General features: G+C 44.0%; 16 non-coding genes across 16 annotated transcripts; all 16 read right to left on the minus strand.

The window, feature by feature from the left end:
* Positions 1-139: 139 nt before the first annotated feature.
* On the minus strand, positions 140-211 carry TRNAQ-UUG (transfer RNA glutamine (anticodon UUG)). The gene has a single exon. It is a non-coding gene; the product is annotated as a tRNA-Gln (tRNA).
* Positions 212-1,565: 1,354 nt separating this feature from the next.
* TRNAQ-UUG (transfer RNA glutamine (anticodon UUG)) lies at positions 1,566-1,637 on the minus strand. The gene has a single exon. It is a non-coding gene; the product is annotated as a tRNA-Gln (tRNA).
* Positions 1,638-2,991: 1,354 nt separating this feature from the next.
* TRNAQ-UUG (transfer RNA glutamine (anticodon UUG)) lies at positions 2,992-3,063 on the minus strand. Its single transcript has one exon. It is a non-coding gene; the product is annotated as a tRNA-Gln (tRNA).
* Positions 3,064-3,443: 380 nt separating this feature from the next.
* Positions 3,444-3,515, minus strand: TRNAQ-UUG (transfer RNA glutamine (anticodon UUG)). Its single transcript has one exon. It is a non-coding gene; the product is annotated as a tRNA-Gln (tRNA).
* A 1,353-nt stretch (positions 3,516-4,868) lies between these two features.
* On the minus strand, positions 4,869-4,940 carry TRNAQ-UUG (transfer RNA glutamine (anticodon UUG)). The gene has a single exon. It is a non-coding gene; the product is annotated as a tRNA-Gln (tRNA).
* A 380-nt stretch (positions 4,941-5,320) lies between these two features.
* TRNAQ-UUG (transfer RNA glutamine (anticodon UUG)) lies at positions 5,321-5,392 on the minus strand. Its single transcript has one exon. It is a non-coding gene; the product is annotated as a tRNA-Gln (tRNA).
* A 902-nt stretch (positions 5,393-6,294) lies between these two features.
* TRNAQ-UUG (transfer RNA glutamine (anticodon UUG)) lies at positions 6,295-6,366 on the minus strand. The gene has a single exon. It is a non-coding gene; the product is annotated as a tRNA-Gln (tRNA).
* A 380-nt stretch (positions 6,367-6,746) lies between these two features.
* TRNAQ-UUG (transfer RNA glutamine (anticodon UUG)) lies at positions 6,747-6,818 on the minus strand. Its single transcript has one exon. It is a non-coding gene; the product is annotated as a tRNA-Gln (tRNA).
* Positions 6,819-8,173: 1,355 nt separating this feature from the next.
* Positions 8,174-8,245, minus strand: TRNAQ-UUG (transfer RNA glutamine (anticodon UUG)). Its single transcript has one exon. It is a non-coding gene; the product is annotated as a tRNA-Gln (tRNA).
* A 380-nt stretch (positions 8,246-8,625) lies between these two features.
* On the minus strand, positions 8,626-8,697 carry TRNAQ-UUG (transfer RNA glutamine (anticodon UUG)). Its single transcript has one exon. It is a non-coding gene; the product is annotated as a tRNA-Gln (tRNA).
* A 902-nt stretch (positions 8,698-9,599) lies between these two features.
* On the minus strand, positions 9,600-9,671 carry TRNAQ-UUG (transfer RNA glutamine (anticodon UUG)). Its single transcript has one exon. It is a non-coding gene; the product is annotated as a tRNA-Gln (tRNA).
* Positions 9,672-11,025: 1,354 nt separating this feature from the next.
* Positions 11,026-11,097, minus strand: TRNAQ-UUG (transfer RNA glutamine (anticodon UUG)). The gene has a single exon. It is a non-coding gene; the product is annotated as a tRNA-Gln (tRNA).
* Positions 11,098-12,453: 1,356 nt separating this feature from the next.
* Positions 12,454-12,525, minus strand: TRNAQ-UUG (transfer RNA glutamine (anticodon UUG)). The gene has a single exon. It is a non-coding gene; the product is annotated as a tRNA-Gln (tRNA).
* Positions 12,526-12,905: 380 nt separating this feature from the next.
* TRNAQ-UUG (transfer RNA glutamine (anticodon UUG)) lies at positions 12,906-12,977 on the minus strand. The gene has a single exon. It is a non-coding gene; the product is annotated as a tRNA-Gln (tRNA).
* Positions 12,978-13,879: 902 nt separating this feature from the next.
* TRNAQ-UUG (transfer RNA glutamine (anticodon UUG)) lies at positions 13,880-13,951 on the minus strand. Its single transcript has one exon. It is a non-coding gene; the product is annotated as a tRNA-Gln (tRNA).
* A 1,354-nt stretch (positions 13,952-15,305) lies between these two features.
* TRNAQ-UUG (transfer RNA glutamine (anticodon UUG)) lies at positions 15,306-15,377 on the minus strand. Its single transcript has one exon. It is a non-coding gene; the product is annotated as a tRNA-Gln (tRNA).
* Positions 15,378-16,027: the final 650 nt, after the last annotated feature.

Below are 16,027 nucleotides of genomic sequence, written 5' to 3' on the forward strand. Positions count from 1 at the left end.
GGCTGGACCTGGGCAGCTGGCTACGCTCACAATTTTCACAACTAGCCACATTAGCAACAACTTCTGCTGTCATTGGCCTTTGTAGCCGTAAGACACAAATTGAAATTCCAAGATGAAATCTGCAATGAGCCTCTAAAGAAGGTCCCACCGAGATTCGAACTCGGATCGCTGGATTCAAAGTCCAGAGTGCTAACCATTACACCATGGAACCCTTGGGGCATGCTCAACTGCTCTCTATTTTGCTGGATACATATGTCCGTAGGTTAAGCCCCCTATCCCTTTAACTCCATTACATTTGAATCTTAAAAGAACTTAACCTGAGACCAACTCCAGAACATGTTGCATACCAGGGGGAGAGAAAAGGTCAAAAAGACCTCTCCAAGTCAAAACTAATGTATCTGCTGCAGGTTTGCCTGGTAGTGGCCTTTAGGAGATAACAAATGATCTGTGATTAGCACATCTGGGTGGCTGGCTACGCTCACTATTTTCACAACCAGCCACGTTAGCAACAACTTCTGCTGTCACTGGCCTTTGTGGCCGTAAGAAACAAATTGAAATTCCAAGATGAAATCTGCAATGAGACTCTGATGAAGGTTCCACCGAGATTTGATCTCGGATCACTGGATTCAAAGCCCAGAGTGCTAACCATTACACCATGGAACCCTTGGGCATGCTCAACTGCTCTCTATTTTGCTGTATACATATGTCCGTAGGTTAAGCCCCCTATCCCTTTAACTCCATTAAAATTGAATCTTAAAAGAACTTAACCTGAGACCAACTCCAGAACATGTTGCATACCAGGGGGAGAGAAAAGGTCAAAAAGACCTCTCCAAGGCAAAACTAATGTATCTGCTGCAAGTTTGCCTGGTGGTGGGCTTTAGGAGAGAACAAATGATCTGTGATTAGCACACTGGGCTCGCTGGCCTACGCCTTTCAAAACTGCTGGCCCGCAGATGTATTCTTTGCAGGACAAGAGTTCAGGAACTGTTTATGATGGAGGAGGTCTAGAGATGGTGCAAGCATAATTGGAGTTTCTGGAGTGAGTAATGGGAGAACAGGAAATCAAGGCCTTTGGGGCCAAAATGGGATGCTGGCAATCACTGTGGAAGAGTAGAGATGAGGCCTGTTGAGAACTTTGAAGATGCAAGATACTGGGAGAAATAGATACACCAGTGTTAAATTCCACAGGTGGCGTGAAGCATCCATATCCTCTGAACTTGAAAACTTGTCTTTGGACAGAAAACTTTGACAAAGATGGAGTTGAGAGGAATGGCTAGAAGATGAATTTCCCTAATTGTCATGTTTTGCTAAATCTGAGCAAAAAAGACAACTTAGCTTCTTCCTCCTGTTCCTGGTAAAAGTACTTAGGGTTGCAGATATTCTTTTTAAATACAGCTCTCTGTGTCATCAGTATGCTTTGGCAATTGGCTGGACCTGGGCAGCTGGCTACGCTCACAATTTTCACAACTAGCCACATTAGCAACAACTTCTGCTGTCATTGGCCTTTGTAGCCGTAAGACACAAATTGAAATTCCAAGATGAAATCTGCAATGAGCCTCTAAAGAAGGTCCCACCGAGATTCGAACTCGGATCGCTGGATTCAAAGTCCAGAGTGCTAACCATTACACCATGGAACCCTTGGGGCATGCTCAACTGCTCTCTATTTTGCTGGATACATATGTCCGTAGGTTAAGCCCCCTATCCCTTTAACTCCATTACATTTGAATCTTAAAAGAACTTAACCTGAGACCAACTCCAGAACATGTTGCATACCAGGGGGAGAGAAAAGGTCAAAAAGACCTCTCCAAGTCAAAACGAATGTATCTGCTGCAGGTTTGCCTGGTAGTGGCCTTTAGGAGATAACAAATGATCTGTGATTAGCACATCTGGGTGGCTGGCTACGCTCACTATTTTCACAACCAGCCACGTTAGCAACAACTTCTGCTGTCACTGGCCTTTGTGGCCGTAAGAAACAAATTGAAATTCCAAGATGAAATCTGCAATGAGACTCTGATGAAGGTTACACCGAGATTTGATCTCGGATCACTGGATTCAAAGTCCAGAGTGCTAACCATTACACCATGGAACCCTTGGGCATGCTCAACTGCTCTCTATTTTGCTGTATACATATGTCCTTAGGTTAAGCCCCCTATCCCTTTAACTCCATTAAAATTGAATCTTAAAAGAACTTAACCTGAGACCAACTCCAGAACATGTTGCATACCAGGGGGAGAGAAAAGGTCAAAAAGACCTCTCCAAGGCAAAACTAATGTATCTGCTGCAAGTTTGCCTGGTGGTGGGCTTTAGGAGAGAACAAATGATCTGTGATTAGCACACTGGGCTCGCTGGCCTACGCCTTTCAAAACTGCTGGCCCGCAGATGTATTCTTTGCAGGACAAGAGTTCAGAAACTGTTTATGATGGAGGAGGTCTAGAGATGGTGCAAGCATAATTGGAGTTTCTGGAGTGAGTAATGGGAGAACAGGAAATCAAGGCCTTTGGGGCCAAAATGGGATGCTGGCAATCACTGTGGAAGAGTAGAGATGAGGCCTGTTGAGAACTTTGAAGATGCAAGAAACTGGGAGAAATAGATACACCAGTGTTAAATTCCACAGGTGGCGTGAAGCATCCATATCCTCTGAACTTGAAAACTTGTCTTTGAACAGAAAACTTTGACAAAGATGGAGTTGAGAGGAATGGCTAGAAGATGAATTTCCCTAATTGTCATGTTTTGCTAAATCTGAGCAAAAAAGACAACTTAGCTTCTTCCTCCTGTTCCTGGTAAAAGTACTTAGGGTTGCAGATATTCTTTTTAAATACAGCTCTCTGTGTCATCAGTATGCTTTGGCAATTGGCTGGACCTGGGCAGCTGGCTACGCTCACAATTTTCACAACTAGCCACATTAGCAACAACTTCTGCTGTCATTGGCCTTTGTAGCCGTAAGACACAAATTGAAATTCCAAGATGAAATCTGCAATGAGCCTCTAAAGAAGGTCCCACCGAGATTCGAACTCGGATCGCTGGATTCAAAGTCCAGAGTGCTAACCATTACACCATGGAACCCTTGGGGCATGCTCAACTGCTCTCTATTTTGCTGGATACATATGTCCGTAGGTTAAGCCCCCTATCCCTTCAACTCCATTACATTTGAATCTTAAAAGAACTTAACCTGAGACCAACTCCAGAACATGTTGCATACCAGGGGGAGAGAAAAGGTCAAAAAGACCTCTCCAAGTCAAAACTAATGTATCTGCTGCAGGTTTGCCTGGTAGTGGCCTTTAGGAGATAACAAATGATCTGTGATTAGCACATCTGGGTGGCTGGCTACGCTCACTATTTTCACAACCAGCCACGTTAGCAACAACTTCTGCTGTCACTGGCCTTTGTGGCCGTAAGAAACAAATTGAAATTCCAAGATGAAATCTGCAATGAGACTCTGATGAAGGTTCCACCGAGATTTGATCTCGGATCACTGGATTCAAAGTCCAGAGTGCTAACCATTACACCATGGAACCCTTGGGGCATGCTCAACTGCTCTCTATTTTGCTGGATACATATGTCCGTAGGTTAAGCCCCCTATCCCTTTAACTCCATTACATTTGAATCTTAAAAGAACTTAACCTGAGACCAACTCCAGAACATGTTGCATACCAGGGGGAGAGAAAAGGTCAAAAAGACCTCTCCAAGTCAAAACTAATGTATCTGCTGCAGGTTTGCCTGGTAGTGGCCTTTAGGAGATAACAAATGATCTGTGATTAGCACATCTGGGTGGCTGGCTACGCTCACTATTTTCACAACCAGCCACGTTAGCAACAACTTCTGCTGTCACTGGCCTTTGTGGCCGTAAGAAACAAATTGAAATTCCAAGATGAAATCTGCAATGAGACTCTGATGAAGGTTCCACGAGATTTGATCTCGGATCACTGGATTCAAAGTCCAGAGTGCTAACCATTACACCATGGAACCCTTGGGCATGCTCAACTGCTCTCTATTTTGCTGTATACATATGTCCGTAGGTTAAGCCCCCTATCCCTTTAACTCCATTAAAATTGAATCTTAAAAGAACTTAACCTGAGACCAACTCCAGAACATGTTGCATACCAGGGGGAGAGAAAAGGTCAAAAAGACCTCTCCAAGGCAAAACTAATGTATCTGCTGCAAGTTTGCCTGATGGTGGGCTTTAGGAGAGAACAAATGATCTGTGATTAGCACACTGGGCTCGCTGGCCTACGCCTTTCAAAACTGCTGGCCCGCAGATGTATTCTTTGCAGGACAAGAGTTCAGGAACTGTTTATGATGGAGGAGGTCTAGAGATGGTGCAAGCATAATTGGAGTTTCTGGAGTGAGTAATGGGAGAACAGGAAATCAAGGCCTTTGGGGCCAAAATGGGATGCTGGCAATCACTGTGGAAGAGTAGAGATGAGGCCTGTTGAGAACTTTGAAGATGCAAGAAACTGGGAGAAATAGATACACCAGTGTTAAATTCCACAGGTGGCGTGAAGCATCCATATCCTCTGAACTTGAAAACTTGTCTTTGGACAGAAAACTTTGACAAAGATGGAGTTGAGAGGAATGGCTAGAAGATGAATTTCCCTAATTGTCATGTTTTGCTAAATCTGAGCAAAAAAGACAACTTAGCTTCTTCCTCCTGTTCCTGGTAAAAGTACTTAGGGTTGCAGATATTCTTTTTAAATACAGCTCTCTGTGTCATCAGTATGCTTTGGCAATTGGCTGGACCTGGGCAGCTGGCTACGCTCACAATTTTCACAACTAGCCACATTAGCAACAACTTCTGCTGTCATTGGCCTTTGTAGCCGTAAGACACAAATTGAAATTCCAAGATGAAATCTGCAATGAGCCTCTAAAGAAGGTCCCACCGAGATTTGAACTCGGATCGCTGGATTCAAAGTCCAGAGTGCTAACCATTACACCATGGAACCCTTGGGGCATGCTCAACTGCTCTCTATTTTGCTGGATACATATGTCCGTAGGTTAAGCCCCCTATCCCTTTAACTCCATTACATTTGAATCTTAAAAGAACTTAACCTGAGACCAACTCCAGAACATGTTGCATATCAGGGGGAGAGAAAAGGTCAAAAAGACCTCTCCAAGTCAAAACTAATGTATCTGCTGCAGGTTTGCCTGGTAGTGGCCTTTAGGAGATAACAAATGATCTGTGATTAGCACATCTGGGTGGCTGGCTACGCTCACTATTTTCACAACCAGCCACGTTAGCAACAACTTCTGCTGTCATTGGCCTTTGTGGCCGTAAGAAACAAATTGAAATTCCAAGATGAAATCTGCAATGAGACTCTGATGAAGGTTCCACCGAGATTTGATCTCGGATCACTGGATTCAAAGTCCAGAGTGCTAACCATTACACCATGGAACCCTTGGGCATGCTCAACTGCTCTCTGTTTTGCTGTATACATATGTCCTTAGGTTAAGCCCCCTATCCCTTTAACTCCATTAAAATTGAATCTTAAAAGAACTTAACCTGAGACCAACTCCAGAACATGTTGCATACCAGGGGGAGAGAAAAGGTCAAAAAGACCTCTCCAAGGCAAAACTAATGTATCTGCTGCAAGTTTGCCTGGTGGTGGGCTTTAGGAGAGAACAAATGATCTGTGATTAGCACACTGGGCTCGCTGGCCTACGCCTTTCAAAACTGCTGGCCCGCAGATGTATTCTTTGCAGGACAAGAGTTCAGAAACTGTTTATGATGGAGGAGGTCTAGAGATGGTGCAAGCATAATTGGAGTTTCTGGAGTGAGTAATGGGAGAACAGGAAATCAAGGCCTTTGGGGCCAAAATGGGATGCTGGCAATCACTGTGGAAGAGTAGAGATGAGGCCTGTTGAGAACTTTGAAGATGCAAGAAACTGGGAGAAATAGATACACCAGTGTTAAATTCCACAGGTGGCGTGAAGCATCCATATCCTCTGAACTTGAAAACTTGTCTTTGAACAGAAAACTTTGACAAAGATGGAGTTGAGAGGAATGGCTAGAAGATGAATTTCCCTAATTGTCATGTTTTGCTAAATCTGAGCAAAAAAGACAACTTAGCTTCTTCCTCCTGTTCCTGGTAAAAGTACTTAGGGTTGCAGATATTCTTTTTAAATACAGCTCTCTGTGTCATCAGTATGCTTTGGCAATTGGCTGGACCTGGGCAGCTGGCTACGCTCACAATTTTCACAACTAGCCACATTAGCAACAACTTCTGCTGTCATTGGCCTTTGTAGCCGTAAGACACAAATTGAAATTCCAAGATGAAATCTGCAATGAGCCTCTAAAGAAGGTCCCACCGGGATTCGAACTCGGATCGCTGGATTCAAAGTCCAGAGTGCTAACCATTACACCATGGAACCCTTGGGGCATGCTCAACTGCTCTCTATTTTGCTGGATACATATGTCCGTAGGTTAAGCCCCCTATCCCTTTAACTCCATTACATTTGAATCTTAAAAGAACTTAACCTGAGACCAACTCCAGAACATGTTGCATACCAGGGGGAGAGAAAAGGTCAAAAAGACCTCTCCAAGGCAAAACTAATGTATCTGCTGCAGGTTTGCCTGGTAGTGGCCTTTAGGAGATAACAAATGATCTGTGATTAGCACATCTGGGTGGCTGGCTACGCTCACTATTTTCACAACCAGCCACGTTAGCAACAACTTCTGCTGTCACTGGCCTTTGTGGCCGTAAGAAACAAATTGAAATTCCAAGATGAAATCTGCAATGAGACTCTGATGAAGGTTCCACCGAGATTTGATCTCGGATCACTGGATTCAAAGTCCAGAGTGCTAACCATTACACCATGGAACCCTTGGGGCATGCTCAACTGCTCTCTATTTTGCTGGATACATATGTCCGTAGGTTAAGCCCCCTATCCCTTTAACTCCATTAAAATTGAATCTTAAAAGAACTTAACCTGATACCAACTCCAGAACATGTTGCATACCAGGGGGAGACAAAAGGTCAAAAAGACCTCTCCAAGGCAAAACTAAAGTATCTGCTGCAGGTTTGCCTGGTAGTGGCCTATAGGAGATAACAAATGATCTGTGATTAGCACATCTGGGTGGCTGGCTACGCTCACTATTTTCACAACCAGCCACATTAGCAACAACTTCTGCTGTCATTGGCCTTTGTGGCCGTAAGACACAAATTGAAATTCCAAGATGAAATCTGCAATGAGCCTCTAAAGAAGGTCCCACCGAGGTTTGAACTTGGATCGCTGGATTCAAAGTGCAGAGTGCTAACCATTACACCATGGAACCCTTGGGGCATGCTCAACTGCTCTCTATTTTGCTGGATACATATGTCCGTAGGTTAAGCCCCCTATCCCTTTAACTCCATTACATTTGAATCTTAAAAGAACTTAACCTGAGACCAACTCCAGAACATGTTGCATACCAGGGGGAGAGAAAAGGTCAAAAAGACCTCTCCAAGTCAAAACTAATGTATCTGCTGCAGGTTTGCCTGGTAGTGGCCTTTAGGAGATAACAAATGATCTGTGATTAGCACACTGGGCTCGCTGGCCTACGCCTTTCAAAACTGCTGGCCCGCAGATGTATTCTTTGCAGGACAAGAGTTCAGGAACTGTTTATGATGGAGGAGGTCTAGAGATGGTGCAAGCATAATTGGAGTTTCTGGAGTGAGTAATGGGAGAACAGGAAATCAAGGCCTTTGGGGCCAAAATGGGATGCTGGCAATCACTGTGGAAGAGTAGAGATGAGGCCTGTTGAGAACTTTGAAGATGCAAGAAACTGGGAGAAATAGATACACCAGTGTTAAATTCCACAGGTGGCGTGAAGCATCCATATCCTCTGAACTTGAAAACTTGTCTTTGGACAGAAAACTTTGACAAAGATGGAGTTGAGAGGAATGGCTAGAAGATGAATTTCCCTAATTGTCATGTTTTGCTAAATCTGAGCAAAAAAGACAACTTAGCTTCTTCCTCCTGTTCCTGGTAAAAGTACTTAGGGTTGCAGATATTCTTTTTAAATACAGCTCTCTGTGTCATCAGTATGCTTTGGCAATTGGCTGGACCTGGGCAGCTGGCTACGCTCACAATTTTCACAACTAGCCACATTAGCAACAACTTCTGCTGTCATTGGCCTTTGTAGCCGTAAGACACAAATTGAAATTCCAAGATGAAATCTGCAATGAGCCTCTAAAGAAGGTCCCACCGAGATTTGAACTCGGATCGCTGGATTCAAAGTCCAGAGTGCTAACCATTACACCATGGAACCCTTGGGGCATGCTCAACTGCTCTCTATTTTGCTGGATACATATGTCCGTAGGTTAAGCCCCCTATCCCTTTAACTCCATTACATTTGAATCTTAAAAGAACTTAACCTGAGACCAACTCCAGAACATGTTGCATACCAGGGGGAGAGAAAAGGTCAAAAAGACCTCTCCAAGTCAAAACTAATGTATCTGCTGCAGGTTTGCCTGGTAGTGGCCTTTAGGAGATAACAAATGATCTGTGATTAGCACATCTGGGTGGCTGGCTACGCTCACTATTTTCACAACCAGCCACGTTAGCAACAACTTATGCTGTCATTGGCCTTTGTGGCCGTAAGAAACAAATTGAAATTCCAAGATGAAATCTGCAACGAGACTCTGATGAAGGTTCCACCGAGATTTGATCTCGGATCACTGGATTCAAAGTCCAGAGTGCTAACCATTACACCATGGAACCCTTGGGCATGCTCAACTGCTCTCTGTTTTGCTGTATACATATGTCCTTAGGTTAAGCCCCCTATCCCTTTAACTCCATTAAAATTGAATCTTAAAAGAACTTAACCTGAGACCAACTCCAGAACATGTTGCATACCAGGGGGAGAGAAAAGGTCAAAAAGACCTCTCCAAGGCAAAACTAATGTATCTGCTGCAAGTTTGCCTGGTGGTGGGCTTTAGGAGAGAACAAATGATCTGTGATTAGCACACTGGGCTCGCTGGCCTACGCCTTTCAAAACTGCTGGCCCGCAGATGTATTCTTTGCAGGACAAGAGTTCAGAAACTGTTTATGATGGAGGAGGTCTAGAGATGGTGCAAGCATAATTGGAGTTTCTGGAGTGAGTAATGGGAGAACAGGAAATCAAGGCCTTTGGGGCCAAAATGGGATGCTGGCAATCACTGTGGAAGAGTAGAGATGAGGCCTGTTGAGAACTTTGAAGATGCAAGAAACTGGGAGAAATAGATACACCAGTGTTAAATTCCACAGGTGGCGTGAAGCATCCATATCCTCTGAACTTGAAAACTTGTCTTTGAACAGAAAACTTTGACAAAGATGGAGTTGAGAGGAATGGCTAGAAGATGAATTTCCCTAATTGTCATGTTTTGCTAAATCTGAGCAAAAAAGACAACTTAGCTTCTTCCTCCTGTTCCTGGTAAAAGTACTTAGGGTTGCAGATATTCTTTTTAAATACAGCTCTCTGTGTCATCAGTATGCTTTGGCAATTGGCTGGACCTGGGCAGCTGGCTACGCTCACAATTTTCACAACTAGCCACATTAGCAACAACTTCTGCTGTCATTGGCCTTTGTAGCCGTAAGACACAAATTGAAATTCCAAGATGAAATCTGCAATGAGCCTCTAAAGAAGGTCCCACCGAGATTCGAACTCGGATCGCTGGATTCAAAGTCCAGAGTGCTAACCATTACACCATGGAACCCTTGGGGCATGCTCAACTGCTCTCTATTTTGCTGGATACATATGTCCGTAGGTTAAGCCCCCTATCCCTTTAACTCCATTACATTTGAATCTTAAAAGAACTTAACCTGAGACCAACTCCAGAACATGTTGCATACCAGGGGGAGAGAAAAGGTCAAAAAGACCTCTCCAAGTCAAAACTAATGTATCTGCTGCAGGTTTGCCTGGTAGTGGCCTTTAGGAGATAACAAATGATCTGTGATTAGCACATCTGGGTGGCTGGCTACGCTCACTATTTTCACAACCAGCCACGTTAGCAACAACTTCTGCTGTCACTGGCCTTTGTGGCCGTAAGAAACAAATTGAAATTCCAAGATGAAATCTGCAATGAGACTCTGATGAAGGTTCCACCGAGATTTGATCTCGGATCACTGGATTCAAAGCCCAGAGTGCTAACCATTACACCATGGAACCCTTGGGCATGCTCAACTGCTCTCTATTTTGCTGTATACATATGTCCGTAGGTTAAGCCCCCTATCCCTTTAACTCCATTAAAATTGAATCTTAAAAGAACTTAACCTGAGACCAACTCCAGAACATGTTGCATACCAGGGGGAGAGAAAAGGTCAAAAAGACCTCTCCAAGGCAAAACTAATGTATCTGCTGCAAGTTTGCCTGGTGGTGGGCTTTAGGAGAGAACAAATGATCTGTGATTAGCACACTGGGCTCGCTGGCCTACGCCTTTCAAAACTGCTGGCCCGCAGATGTATTCTTTGCAGGACAAGAGTTCAGGAACTGTTTATGATGGAGGAGGTCTAGAGATGGTGCAAGCATAATTGGAGTTTCTGGAGTGAGTAATGGGAGAACAGGAAATCAAGGCCTTTGGGGCCAAAATGGGATGCTGGCAATCACTGTGGAAGAGTAGAGATGAGGCCTGTTGAGAACTTTGAAGATGCAAGATACTGGGAGAAATAGATACACCAGTGTTAAATTCCACAGGTGGCGTGAAGCATCCATATCCTCTGAACTTGAAAACTTGTCTTTGGACAGAAAACTTTGACAAAGATGGAGTTGAGAGGAATGGCTAGAAGATGAATTTCCCTAATTGTCATGTTTTGCTAAATCTGAGCAAAAAAGACAACTTAGCTTCTTCCTCCTGTTCCTGGTAAAAGTACTTAGGGTTGCAGATATTCTTTTTAAATACAGCTCTCTGTGTCATCAGTATGCTTTGGCAATTGGCTGGACCTGGGCAGCTGGCTACGCTCACAATTTTCACAACTAGCCACATTAGCAACAACTTCTGCTGTCATTGGCCTTTGTAGCCGTAAGACACAAATTGAAATTCCAAGATGAAATCTGCAATGAGCCTCTAAAGAAGGTCCCACCGAGATTCGAACTCGGATCGCTGGATTCAAAGTCCAGAGTGCTAACCATTACACCATGGAACCCTTGGGGCATGCTCAACTGCTCTCTATTTTACTGGATACATATGTCCGTAGGTTAAGCCCCCTATTCCCTTTAACTCCATTAAAATTGAATCTTAAAAGAACTTAACCTGATACCAACTCCAGAACATGTTGCATACCAGGGGGAGACAAAAGGTCAAAAGGACCTCTCCAAGGCAAAACTAATGTATCTGCTGCAGGTTTGCCTGGTAGTGGCCTATAGGAGATAACAAATGATCTGTGATTAGCACATCTGGGTGGCTGGCTACGCTCACTATTTTCACAACCAGCCACATTAGCAACAACTTCTGCTGTCATTGGCCTTTGTGGCCGTAAGACACAAATTGAAATTCCAAGATGAAATCTGCAATGAGCCTCTAAAGAAGGTCCCACCGAGATTCGAACTTGGATCGCTGGATTCAAAGTGCAGAGTGCTAACCATTACACCATGGAACCCTTGGGGCATGCTCAACTGCTCTCTATTTTGCTGGATACATATGTCCGTAGGTTAAGCCCCCTATCCCTTTAACTCCATTACATTTGAATCTTAAAAGAACTTAACCTGAGACCAACTCCAGAACATGTTGCATACCAGGGGGAGAGAAAAGGTCAAAAAGACCTCTCCAAGTCAAAACTAATGTATCTGCTGCAGGTTTGCCTGGTAGTGGCCTTTAGGAGAGAACAAATGATCTGTGATTAGCACACTGGGCTCGCTGTCCTACGCCTTTCAAAACTGCTGGCCCGCAGATGTATTCTTTGCAGGACAAGAGTTCAGGAACTGTTTATGATGGAGGAGGTCCAGAGATGGTGCAAGCATAATTGGAGTTTCTGGAGTGAGTAATGGGAGAACAGGAAATCAAGGCCTTTGGGGCCAAAATGGGATGCTGGCAATCACTGTGGAAGAGTAGAGATGAGGCCTGTTGAGAACTTTGAAGATGCAAGAAACTGGGAGAAATAGATACACCAGTGTTAAATTCCACAGGTGGCGTGAAGCATCCATATCCTCTGAACTTGAAAACTTGTCTTTGGACAGAAAACTTTGACAAAGATGGAGTTGAGAGGAATGGCTAGAAGATGAATTTCCCTAATTGTCATGTTTTGCTAAATCTGAGCAAAAAAGACAACTTAGCTTCTTCCTCCTGTTCCTGGTAAAAGTACTTAGGGTTGCAGATATTCTTTTTAAATACAGCTCTCTGTGTCATCAGTATGCTTTGGCAATTGGCTGGACCTGGGCAGCTGGCTACGCTCACAATTTTCACAACTAGCCACATTAGCAACAACTTCTGCTGTCATTGGCCTTTGTAGCCGTAAGACACAAATTGAAATTCCAAGATGAAATCTGCAATGAGCCTCTAAAGAAGGTCCCACCGAGATTCGAACTCGGATCGCTGGATTCAAAGTCCAGAGTGCTAACCATTACACCATGGAACCCTTGGGGCATGCTCAACTGCTCTCTATTTTGCTGGATACATATGTCCGTAGGTTAAGCCCCCTATCCCTTTAACTCCATTACATTTGAATCTTAAAAGAACTTAACCTGAGACCAACTCCAGAACATGTTGCATACCAGGGGGAGAGAAAAGGTCAAAAAGACCTCTCCAAGGCAAAACTAATGTATCTGCTGCAGATTTGCCTGGTAGTGGCCTTTAGGAGATAACAAATTATCTGTGATTAGCACATCTGGGTGGCTGGCTACGCTCACTATTTTCACAACCAGCCACGTTAGCAACAACTTCTGCTGTCACTGGCCTTTGTGGCCGTAAGAAACAAATTGAAATTCCAAGATGAAATCTGCAATGAGACTCTGATGAAGGTTCCACCGAGATTTGATCTCGGATCACCGGATTCAAAGTCCAGAGTGCTAACCATTACACCATGGAACCCTTGGGCATGCTCAACTGCTCTCTATTTTGCTGTATACATATGTCCGTAGGTTAAGCCCCCTATCCCTTTAACTCCATTAAAATTGAATCTTAAAAGAACTTAACCTGAGACCAACTCCAGAACATGTTGCATACCAGGGGGAGAGAAAAGGTCAAAAAGACCTCTCCAAGGCAAAACTAAAGTATCTGCTGCAAGTTTGCCTGGTGGTGGGCTTTAGGAGAGAACAAATGATCTGTGATTAGCACACTGGGCTCGCTGGCCTACGCCTTTCAAAACTGCTGGCCCGCAGATGTATTCTTTGCAGGACAAGAGTTCAGGAACTGTTTATGATGGAGGAGGTCTAGAGATGGTGCAAGCATAATTGGAGTTTCTGGAGTGAGTAATGGGAGAACAGGAAATCAAGGCCTTTGGGGCCAAAATGGGATGCTGGCAATCACTGTGGAAGAGTAGAGATGAGGCCTGTTGAGAACTTTGAAGATGCAAGAAACTGGGAGAAATAGATACACCAGTGTTAAATTCCACAGGTGGCGTGAAGCATCCATATCCTCTGAACTTGAAAACTTGTCTTTGGACAGAAAACTTTGACAAAGATGGAGTTGAGAGGAATGGCTAGAAGATGAATTTCCCTAATTGTCATGTTTTGCTAAATCTGAGCAAAAAAGACAACTTAGCTTCTTCCTCCTGTTCCTGGTAAAAGTACTTAGGGTTGCAGATATTCTTTTTAAATACAGCTCTCTGTGTCATCAGTATGCTTTGGCAATTGGCTGGACCTGGGCAGCTGGCTACGCTCACAATTTTCACAACTAGCCACATTAGCAACAACTTCTGCTGTCATTGGCCTTTGTAGCCGTAAGACACAAATTGAAATTCCAAGATGAAATCTGCAATGAGCCTCTAAAGAAGGTCCCACCGAGATTCGAACTTGGATCGCTGGATTCAAAGTCCAGAGTGCTAACCATTACACCATGGAACCCTTGGGGCATGCTCAACTGCTCTCTATTTTGCTGGATACATATGTCCGTAGGTTAAGCCCCCTATCCCTTTAACTCCATTACATTTGAATCTTAAAAGAACTTAACCTGAGACCAACTCCAGAACATGTTGCATACCAGGGGGAGAGAAAAGGTCAAAAAGACCTCTCCAAGGCAAAACTAATGTATCTGCTGCAGGTTTGCCTGGTAGTGGCCTTTAGGAGATAACAAATGATCTGTGATTAGCACATCTGGGTGGCTGGCTACGCTCACTATTTTCACAACCAGCCACGTTAGCAACAACTTCTGCTGTCACTGGCCTTTGTGGCCGTAAGAAACAAATTGAAATTCCAAGATGAAATCTGCAATGAGACTCTGATGAAGGTTCCACCGAGATTTGATCTCGGATCACTGGATTCAAAGTCCAGGGTGCTAACCATTACACCATAAAACCCTTGGGCATGCTCAACTGCTCTCTATTTTGCTGTATACATATGTCCGTAGGTTAAGCCCCCTATCCCTTTAACTCCATTAAAATTGAATCTTAAAAGAACTTAACCTGAGACCAACTCCAGAACATGTTGCATACCAGGGGGAGACAAAAGGTCAAAAAGACCTCTCCAAGGCAAAACTAATGTATCTGCTGCAAGTTTGCCTGGTGGTGGGCTTTAGGAGAGAACAAATGATCTGTGATTAGCACACTGGGCTCGCTGGCCTACGCCTTTCAAAACTGCTGGCCCGCAGATGTATTCTTTGCAGGACAAGAGTTCAGGAACTGTTTATGATGGAGGAGGTCTAGAGATGGTGCAAGCATAATTGGAGTTTCTGGAGTGAGTAATGGGAGAACAGGAAATCAAGGCCTTTGGGGCCAAAATGGGATGCTGGCAATCACTGTGGAAGAGTAGAGATGAGGCCTGTTGAGAACTTTGAAGATGCAAGAAACTGGGAGAAATAGATACACCAGTGTTAAATTCCACAGGTGGCGTGAAGCATCCATATCCTCTGAACTTGAAAACTTGTCTTTGGACAGAAAACTTTGACAAAGATGGAGTTGAGAGGAATGGCTAGAAGATGAATTTCCCTAATTGTCATGTTTTGCTAAATCTGAGCAAAAAAGACAACTTAGCTTCTTCCTCCTGTTCCTGGTAAAAGTACTTAGGGTTGCAGATATTCTTTTTAAATACAGCTCTCTGTGTCATCAGTATGCTTTGGCAATTGGCTGTACCTGGGCAGCTGGCTACGCTCACAATTGTCACAACTAGCCACATTAGCAACAACTTCTGCTGTCATTGGCCTTTGTAGCCGTAAGACACAAATTGAAATTCCAAGATGAAATCTGCAATGAGCCTCTAAAGAAGGTCCCACCGAGATTCGAACTCGGATCGCTGGATTCAAAGTCCAGAGTGCTAACCATTACACCATGGAACCCTTGGGGCATGCTCAACTGCTCTCTATTTTGCTGGATACATATGTCCGTAGGTTAAGCCCCCTATCCCTTTAACTCCATTAAAATTGAATCTTAAAAGAACTTAACCTGATACCAACTCCAGAACATGTTGCATACCAGGGGGAGACAAAAGGTCAAAAAGACCTCTCCAAGGCAAAACTAATGTATCTGCTGCAAGTTTGCCTGGAGGTGGGCTTTAGGAGAGAACAAATGATCTGTGATTAGCACACTAGGCTCGCTGTCCTACGCCTTTCAAAACTGCTGGCCCGCAGATGTATTCTTTGCAGGACAAGAGTTCAGGAACTGTTTATGATGGAGGAGGTCTAGAGATGGTGCAAGCATAATTGGAGTTTCTGGAGTGAGTAATGGGAGAACAGGAAATCAAGGCCTTTGGGGCCAAAATGGGATGCTGGCAATCACTGTGGAAGAGTAGAGATGAGGCCTGTTGAGAACTTTGAAGATGCAAGAAACTGGGAGAAATAGATACACCAGTGTTAAATTCCACAGGTGGCGTGAAGCATCCATATCCTCTGAACTTGAAAACTTGTCTTTGGACAGAAAACTTTGACAAAGATGGAGTTGAGAGGAATGGCTAGAAGATGAATTTCCCTAATTGTCATGTTTTGCTAAA

This window comes from Lithobates pipiens, unplaced genomic scaffold, assembly GCF_037356315.1.
Source record: "Lithobates pipiens isolate NorthernLeopardFrog02 unplaced genomic scaffold, aLitPip1_a1.2 Scaffold_18, whole genome shotgun sequence".
Lineage (NCBI taxonomy): Eukaryota > Metazoa > Chordata > Amphibia > Anura > Ranidae > Lithobates > Lithobates pipiens.